General features: G+C 38.0%; 1 long non-coding RNA gene across 2 annotated transcripts in view; it reads left to right on the top strand.

The window, feature by feature from the left end:
- The first annotated feature begins 7422 nt into the window (after nt 1-7422).
- The window catches only part of LOC117090239, a 164555-nt gene continuing 162614 nt past the window's right edge, over nt 7423-9363 (top strand). The window contains exons 1-2 of one of the 2 annotated variants that reach the window (XR_004439942.1): nt 7441-7500; nt 8292-8446. This is a non-coding gene — a long non-coding RNA (uncharacterized LOC117090239). Of the gene's footprint in view, nt 7501-8291; nt 8447-9363 lie in introns of both variants that reach the window. The other variant, XR_004439941.1, reaches the window with a different exon arrangement.

Here is a 9363-nt window from a genome sequence, read left to right as displayed (position 1 = left end):
GGCAACTAGAAAAAGAAAGACTTTTTGCTTTAAGATTGGATTTATTTGAGGCCTATTTGTTGATTTTTGGATGTATTACAAGCCCCGGTAGGAGAGGGAAGTTCTGGAGCCAGAAGGACCTTGATCCTGCCTTTGGCACCAATCAGGCGCATACACTGGGGCAAGTCTCTTAACTTTCTGATGGTCAGTTCCTTATCTGAAAAAGGAATAACATACCTACCTCACACGGGAGTGTCCAGCACATACTGGGCAACATTAATTTTAAAATCTGAATTTAGGTTACTTTTTAAACATACATATGGGTAGAAAGAAAACTGGGCTTAAGCCAGAAAACCAGTCTTAGTCCTGCTACTTCTTAGTTTTCAACAAATTAACTCAGAAACAGAAATTTAGAACTGAAGGGATTTGGAGGGAGCCCAGCCCTCGTGACTTTCAAATAACAAAACTGAGGACCAGAAAAATGATAAGCCTTGCTTAAGGCCAGGCAAGCTAGTGACAGGGCATTGAACATAAACCAGCAGTCAGGGTGCCGGGTCCCAGCCCTTTTCAGTCCTACAGCCCTGCCTTTTGGTAAAAAGCTACACAGATTTGTTATGATTTAATCACGTTTGTTTCAAGTGTCAACCTAATTTGATATTCTTAGTGCCAAAAAGACTTCTTTAGAATAGAACAAAATGACAACCATGACTATTTGACCAGAAGAGAATTATAGAGCAGAGAATCTTAGAGTTCTGACATAACTCAGAAAGTTAAAGATCAGGGCGGTGACCCTCGGCCTGGACTGATGCATGGATATGCAGTGCCAGAACTTCTCAAAGATTCTCAATCTTTCCCCCCACATCACAGCTGCCTTATTCTGAGGGGAAAATAGAAAGGTACCTCTTTGAGGGAAGAGCACATGTATTACATATTGTTTGAAACCTCCACAGTGGCTTGTACAGTGCTTAGCACCCCATTGATTTCTTTAAATGCCTTCTAAATAGTATGGACAATGAAAAACTACTACTAGAATTTTCAGTTTAGGGTATTGATGGGATTTACAAACTGAATGCACCTGTGCAATCAGCACCCTGATGTATACACACAGAACATTATCAGCATTCCAGAAGCCTCCTCCATGCCTCCAGCGGGGTACCTTAATCCTCGCTTCTAACAGCGTACAGCATAGACGAGCTTTCTCCTGTTTGTCTACATTTTGTACAAATTGACTGACCCAATAGGTACTCGTTGCATTTGGATTCTTATGGGAAATATTCAGATGTTGCTTTGGATCCACAGGAAGTAGGATTCCAAATTGGGGGCCCTCAGTGGAGGACAAAAGGATTTTGTATATTGCAGTTTCACTTTAATGATGGAAAGTGGTATCAATATAGCACTTGATTAGTAAGAGTGTGTAGGTGTAATTAGGTTGAAACTTGTTCTTATTGCCAAGATTTTTGTACCTTAAATGATTCACTACATTTTACAGCAAAGTATAATTTTAGTTAGGCCAATTGATGTAAATAATACAAAATTGAGGAGAGTGAAAAATAAAACCCTTTCCCTTGTGTGCTTTCCTTTGAAATTGTTTTTAAGCAAATTTTAATTTTTTATGTAATGTTCAGAAAAGAATGATAAATTTTCTAAATAAATAATCCAAATAAAAAGAAATTCTGAATGATGAACCCAGATCATTCTGTCTTCATTATCTTTATATTCCTATTATACAACTAAATGGCTGACACATAGTATGCATTCAATAAATGATGATTACTAGAATAAGTGAATAATTAAGTTAAAACATGATGACAAACCAGGACATGACAACTTATTCTAGAGAATATATACCAGCAGAGTAAACAGCAATACTGGGAGCCTTAACACTCTGTACATAAGTTACAGACCATTTGGAAGCAGTTTTGCTTTTCAGATTTGGAGTCATGCAATTGTAATCCTCCAGTTCTCATGGTGGAAGAGATTGCTAATTATATCTCGGTATCCATTTTCTTCTTCTTTTTGTAATAGAATTCCTGAATATTAGCAAGGCACATGGCTACTTGACTAGATATAATATTTCACAGCATCCTTTGGAGCTACAAGACTAAGTCCATGTCAATGGAAAGTGACCAGAAATAATGCAGGCATCTTCTGGATTTCACTTTTAAAAAACAATTTCTGCTGACTGGGAAATGATAACAATAGAACAGCTGAAGAGAGTCCATAAGTGAGTCCCATATCTGTAGTAGAATCTCTGCTCACCTGTGGATTGTTAAGTAAGAGAGAAACACACTTGGGGTGGGAGTCTTTTTTTTAAAGAATACCTTAGCATATACCCTAATTAATATAGAAATTTGAACCAGAAGTGGGGTGTTACCATAACAAAAAGCTAAATTTTGTGTCATTGAATAGCAACAGGCAGAGGGTGACATGGGCACGAAATTTGATCTAGAAACATTGGTAACACTTGTTATTCTGTGATATGTAATTTGCTAAAACAGTTACCTATCATAACTTGAAAGACAGGCTATGCACCTACTGACTCAATGGGAAAAACTTTGCATATAGATATATATTGGCTAGTCCTCACTACTTTTAACAATGTATTATAAGAAGAAATGGAAGTTATGGAATTATTAGCCAGCAAGCAAAGACAGAAGAGAATATAGCTCTGATAAGGAGGTTCTTAATTACCTATGGCTTGTAATCTAATGTGCTTGAAAGACTCAGTCATACAGAGTTGGAAAATCTGTTTGTATCCCAAACAGCAGTAGACAAGTTTGATGATGGAGGCTTTTTTCACGTGCCTTCTGTTAAATATTCAATTGCCAACTGTTAAGTGCCTTCAGTTCGCTGGACAATTGAAGCCAGTCCAGAGCAAAGATTACATTGAAGATGCTGCCTTCCTGTTTCACATGGTTGCCACTAAAGTTAGCCAACATTAAATGAAAGGAAAGAGAGACAAGCTGAGCACAGAGACCAGGAGATAAAAGAGAAGACTTGGCTTAAAAACTGTGACCAGGGACAAACTTTGGCTATTCTGACTTTCACATAGAATCCAATAGATTAGAATCCTACTCAAAAATAGGGGTGACTGTGGTGTCTATTTGCAAAAAGAAGTGTGTGCATAGATATTGGGAGGAGGGGTAGACATGGCAGAAACTGATAATTTACCCTAGTAACTAACCATTCTTCCTTTCTTTAGCAAAATCACCCCAAACCACCCTAGTTTTAGGGCACATGGTTGCTTACCTCGTGACTATATTCTCTTATCCTTCTTTGTGACTAGGGATTGCTATGTGACTCAGTTACAGCCAGTAGTACATGAATGGGAGTTTTTTAAGTGTTTGAACATCATTGAGTATTTATTCCACTTCCCTTTCTGCAACTGGCTGAGAAATAGCAAACAACTGGAGATGCCTTGGGCCAAAGAGAGATGTTGCATATTGACAACAATAGAGCCACTCCACTTCTGTGATACCACCCACTTCTGTATTGTTACATAAAGAAGCATAAATTTCTGTCTTATCTAAGCCACTCTATTTTTTGAGTGTCTTTGTTTCAGCAGCTTAACTGTGGTCTAATGAACATATAGGCTTCTGCACACTGTCAGGTTCAATATAAGAAAAGAGAAACAACTTTAAGTATTTGAAATGGAAAGATATTTTACAAAACTGACTGACCAGGGGAGCTACCAACTCTGAGACCAGCAATGGAGCTATGTCAGGGTCAAGAACCTAATGCTGCTACTATCGCTGCCATGGCTTCTGAACACTAGGTCCTGGAATGTGGTGCTAGGAGCCTTACTCTGGTTGTCAGCAGAAATAGCCAAGAAGGGATAGGAAAGTGGTGTCTGCCTTCTATATCTTCATGCCACACTTGTGTGTATCCACCTTTTGGGACCCAATTTCCTTCCGGGACTCTAGCTGCAGGGAGATCTTGAAAATGTTGTTTTTGTCTTTGCAACCTCTCCAGTGAGAATGAATGGAAATTGAGTGAACAAATCCATAGTTCCAGCCCTCAGTTATCTCATAGTTAAATGGAGATGGTATGTTACCCACCTCAAAGGGCTACTGGGAGAATTAGATGAGATTTAATAAATGGGAAGTACATATGTATGTTTAGTACATATTAAAAATTCAAAAATACAGATACTATATTATAATATCATTTAGTTACTTAAAATATCATGCCTGTTTGCCACATGCTTATCTCTTTCACAAAATGATTGGCTGGCTAGGCACTGATAAGTTTGATAAGAATCCCTCTTTCTGTATTATAATATAAAAGTAGCAACATCTCTATTATTACAAAAGCTACCACTTGAAGGTAATTTTTTTTTTTTTTTTTTGTGAATGCTAAAGGAAGTGAGAACCCTCCCTGGTTTAACAATAGAGGAGTAAGACTAGAGAAAGCAGCAGGGGTGCAATCATTTTTACCGTCTTCAGGAATCAGCATTCTGTTTTGAAACAATAGAAATCTATGGAAGGATATTAAGTTGGGGAGAGGCATTATCAGATTTGCCTTTCAGGAAGCTGTCTCTGGTGAAATGGAGAATACATTAGAGGAGGGGTGGTTAGTGGGCAGTTGCAGTAATTTAGGCAAGCAATGGTAGTAGCTTAGACCACAAGAGCAGTAGCTCTGGGAGGGGAGACAAGCAGTTTGGGAGGTGTTCTCAGCAGAACTTGGTGATTGCTACCTCTGAATCCTGTCAAGAAAACTTTGGAGTAACAGAAAAATTTATGTTTCTCAATTAATATGTGGATACTTATTACCTGGTATGAATTAAAAGCCTGATTCTGATTCATACAATTAAATGAGAGTAAAGGAAGATGATGTGGTCATCTTTTGTTGGTTTACGACTATGAAGGAAGGAAATATTTTATAAAGTTTTTTATGAACTGGGTTCAAAGTTATTTCATGGCTGAGTGTGAAAGGCTTTCAAAGCATAATTATGCTGCACTGTTAAGTATTAGTGACCAAAATGTTGATAAATTGCTTCATGTTAAATGACCAGACCTTTTAATGATTTAGACACTTTATTCAGGCTGCCCTCACAAGACACTTTGCACAGGGAGGCCCCATGTTGAAGTATAGAGAACAGTCTGGTTGCATATGCTGCAGATAATCTTGCTAGAGCCTTATTTCACTAATCTGTTTGGATCTTCAGTCAAGGATAACACCATTATGATAGTATTCTTACGGTTCCTTTTTTTTTGAGATGGAGTCTTGCTCTGTCACCAGGCTGGAGTGCAGCGGTGTGATCTCGGCTCACTGCAACCTCCACCTCCTGGGTTCAAGCAATTCTCCTGCCTTGGCCTCCTGAGTAGCTGGGACTACAGGCGTGTGCCACCATGCTCAGCTAATTTTTGTATTTTTAGTAGAGACAGGGTTTCACCATGTTGGCCAGGATGGTCTTGATCTTTTGACCTTGTGATCAGCCTGCCTTGGCCTCCCAAAGTGCTAGAATTACAGGCATGAACCACTGTGCCCGGCCTCTTATGGTTTCTTTTAAGTGGAGTAGATTATAAAGTGTGGCATACCCTGTTTTAAAATCAATGATGTCTAAAGTAATTATAGGGCATTGCAAAACTACAGGAATATATATCAACTCAAGTGAAAAGAAGCCGTTCAGTTCCGTAGCAAAGCGTTCTCGTCAGCTCTGTCCCCACAGCACTGGTGGCGAATGTTGGCATTGCTGGTATCATTACAGGTAAAAGGTCAGTCACATTCCAACTTCCTTAGTCTTTAGTATTTCCTGTGCAGTCTAAAAATATACTGGGAGAAAGTTGGCTGAGTTCAAAGGGTAGGAGAAATCTATTTCATCCTGAGGACAGTGGCTGCATTTTGTTCAGTGTTTAATAGTGGAACATTAAGAGAAGTGAAATTATTTGAACAACTCCAAACTGTTTGATTCAATTAAAAAGCATTTACTGGATTTGGTGCTTATGAAGATGTTCCTGATTCTTTTCTGCCTGCTCTGATGGTCTAAGATTTCCATCCTCCCAATCCTTCTTGAATCTAGCAAAAAATGTACAATTCAGAATAAACCTGGGTCTTAGAAAGAGTATCTTTCTAGCTGTTACAATTTTTAGAAGGTCAATTGTTAAATATGTCATTTGTCTGCAAGTGTGGCTAGTAATTTTACCAATTTTATTTCTTTACTATATATTTATTGAATGCCTACTATGTATAGGACTCTCTTGAGCAGTCAAACTTTTTCAAGGACATACTCTACTGAGGACAAATTTTCCTAAATTCTCACAGTCCCTATGTTACATATAGGGAAACCAACTGCTCTCTAGTCAGGAAAAAATGAGTTACCCTTGGTGACAGAGGGATCACCTGATCAGAGCTCCACAGATGAGCCAGATGAGCTGTTTCCCAACCTACCCCCCTTCATTAGTCATTTTCATGTCATGTGTGATTACATGACTTAGAATAATGTAAAATACCCACAACACATAAAATATTATTTTAAATAGGTTTTCTCAAATAATTTGCGAATAATCTTATGCTTTGCCAAGTCTTTAAAAAAATAGAAGTTTAGATTAGATCTTTAAAATAATACACAAAGAAATGAGAGATGTAACTTAAAAAGGCAACCTTATTTCTAAAGATTTTCAACTTTTTGTTTATTAACAATTAATAATTTATTAAAGTTCTTAAGGAATCTATTTCCAGCTTAAAATCATAGAAAAAACAAGTAGGAGAATTCAGGAGTGTGATTCAGAGTTGCCTAAAGAGTATGCTAAAAGTCAACTTTTTTATTCCCTTAGGCTTGATATTCACAACACATTTCCTTAAATGTCAGCATTTTGGTTCAATTTATTTTTTCCATTTACAGTTTATTTTTCTTTTCAATTGCAAAGTAATACATGTCCATTCTCATGATATAAAAATGGATAATATAAAGTATGTAGAATAGAAAACACCATAGTACCAACCCTCCATCTCCCCTATCTTTCTACCAATTCCACCTGGGAACTCTTCATTGTTTATAGTTTGGGGAGTACATTTCCATTGCTTTTCTCTGAATTTGCAAGAAATTCTATTTCTAAAATGCGACCGCATTTTGCGAAGAGAATACTGCATACCCTCATCCCACTTTCATGAGAAAGACCCTGCAGGTGAAAGAAAGAGTGGAAGGTAAGAGCAAATTAATATTGGATTAAATAAAATCTCCTCAGGTTACTTTTGTTTCTGGGACTAGCTTTAGAGTATTCTCATTGTCTGCATTGCTGCTATGGGCTGAATTGTGTCTCTCCAAAATTCGTATGTTGAACCCCTAACCCACAATGAAACTGAATTTGGAGATAGAGCCTATAAAGTAATGATTAAGGTTAAATGAGGTTGTAAAGGTGGGGCCCAGATATGAGTGCTTGAGCTCTCTCTTGCTTTCTCTTACACAAAGGTCATGTGAGCACACATTATAAAGGCAGCTGCCCACAAGCCAGGAAGAGAGGCATCATCAGAAACCGACCATACTGGCTTCCTCATCTCAGACTTTCAGCCTCCAGAATGGTGAGAAATAAATTTCTGTTGGTTAAGCCACCCAGTCTATATTTTGTTATGGCAGCCGAAGCTGACAAATATTGTTTCTCCTTGATGGCTGTGCATTTGGAGGGAGCCTCTGTGAACCCTGACTTCCCTCTAGGAGCCAGCTGGGTAGGAAAGTAACACCGATCAGCGGAGTGTAGTTCATACAGATGTGGACCAGACAGGGCGTGAAAAGCGGAAGGAGAGGACTGGGCTCAAAGGACAAACACCAATACTGAAAGGCAAGCTTAGGAGAAATCGACACTGTTAGGAGGAATTGACAAAGTAAATCTTATGACAAATTTCAAAATTAAAAAATTAAAAAATCCTAACAGAAATAAAATGTCTCATTTGGATAATGTTTTAAATCTTCTAAGTGCTTTTCTATCTGTCTTCTCATTTGATCCTCAGATTAATGTTTGAAGTTAGAGTTTATAATTATTATTTATCTCAGCTTGTCAGCTGAAGAAACCAAGAACCTAATAATTTAATTAAATGACTTGTGTAAGTTTTAACAGTTAATTTGCAACAGAGTAAATCTTATGAAAATTTCAAAATTAAAATACTGTAATAATGCAGAAAGTCTATTTTGGGAAGCCTGGCCAAAATTATAATGGACATATTTTTTGATCTAAAGGGGCCCTTATTAATTTGCAAGGCTTTGCTATGGTTATCACATGCTAAAAACTCCCACATGTCCATCCCCCTCTGCCTTCTGTGAGCGCCAGGCTCATATATCCAGTGCTTATTTGAAGCTCCTCTTGTATTCCTCACAGGCATCATAAATGGAATGCAGAGTTACCAAGGACTGAAGAACCCTCAGCAAAGGCTGTGGAAGAGTCCCCTTGCTGTTGCACTTCCCCTGATGCTTCTGACCCCAACCCTGGACATGGTCACCATGGCTCATAGACATGAGTCACTGAGTGTATAGGTGTGGATCTGAGGGATTTGGGGTTGGGTTCCCAGCTTGTTTATAGATTTGACTTCATAATGGTGATTTGTGTTTATTTCAGTGCTTGAGTCAGGAGGTTTGCCTGACATCCTGAAGACCAAGGTCTTCTCTGTGGAGAACTGTCTAGCACTTGTGACAGCTCTGAGAGTGTTTTTAAGAACAGGTTGAGGTGTATGCTCTGTATTAATTTTTTTATAGATTTGAGGGTGGGTAGTCAGCCATGCTCTGTTCATCTTTGGATCTTTTGCTGAATTCTTGGTTAAGTTTGTAATCTACATTAATGGCAACAGAAGGGTAAACTGACAAGGAGGGTTATTACATACTGGTTTGTGTTGCCAAGGGAGGCAGCACAATCCATTTTCCGGGTGGTTTTGGCACGATTCTTCCTGGCACCTCAGAGATGGGCACTGTGATGTTATATACACTCTTGTGCCCGGTTATTAATCTGGGTGTTTTGGATGAACATAAAGTAAAATATGCAGGGAACCGCTAATGCATTGTAAGGTGGTAAATCATACCTCAGCTTCTCATCCATAGTGATTCATTGGGAACATATTCCCCCAGTGTTTTGGTTCCATAAGCAAATGAATCAAATTTCAGTCTCACAAAGATTTCCACCCATCAGCAAAAACTTACTAATTTTTTGCCTGTTCCAAATTACAAATTAGCTGTATTATTCTTGTTACTATTCAAATAGAACACCATACAATACATTCAGTTTCTCTACTTGATCCAGTTTCTGTGAAAATTTAACAAATATAATCAAATAGACTAAGCATAAGAACTTTTATGAAATGCCACATGGCATTTATTTGGACTGGTGTGTGATCTTTGGTAGGTCTCTATTTACTTATTTTGAAGGAAGCCATTATTTATTCCTTTTATTTTTATATACG

This window comes from Trachypithecus francoisi, unplaced genomic scaffold, assembly GCF_009764315.1.
Source record: "Trachypithecus francoisi isolate TF-2019V2 unplaced genomic scaffold, Tfra_2.0 Lachesis_group11, whole genome shotgun sequence".
Taxonomy (NCBI): Eukaryota; Metazoa; Chordata; class Mammalia; order Primates; family Cercopithecidae; genus Trachypithecus; species Trachypithecus francoisi.
This window is presented reverse-complemented; position numbering and strand designations above follow the sequence as displayed.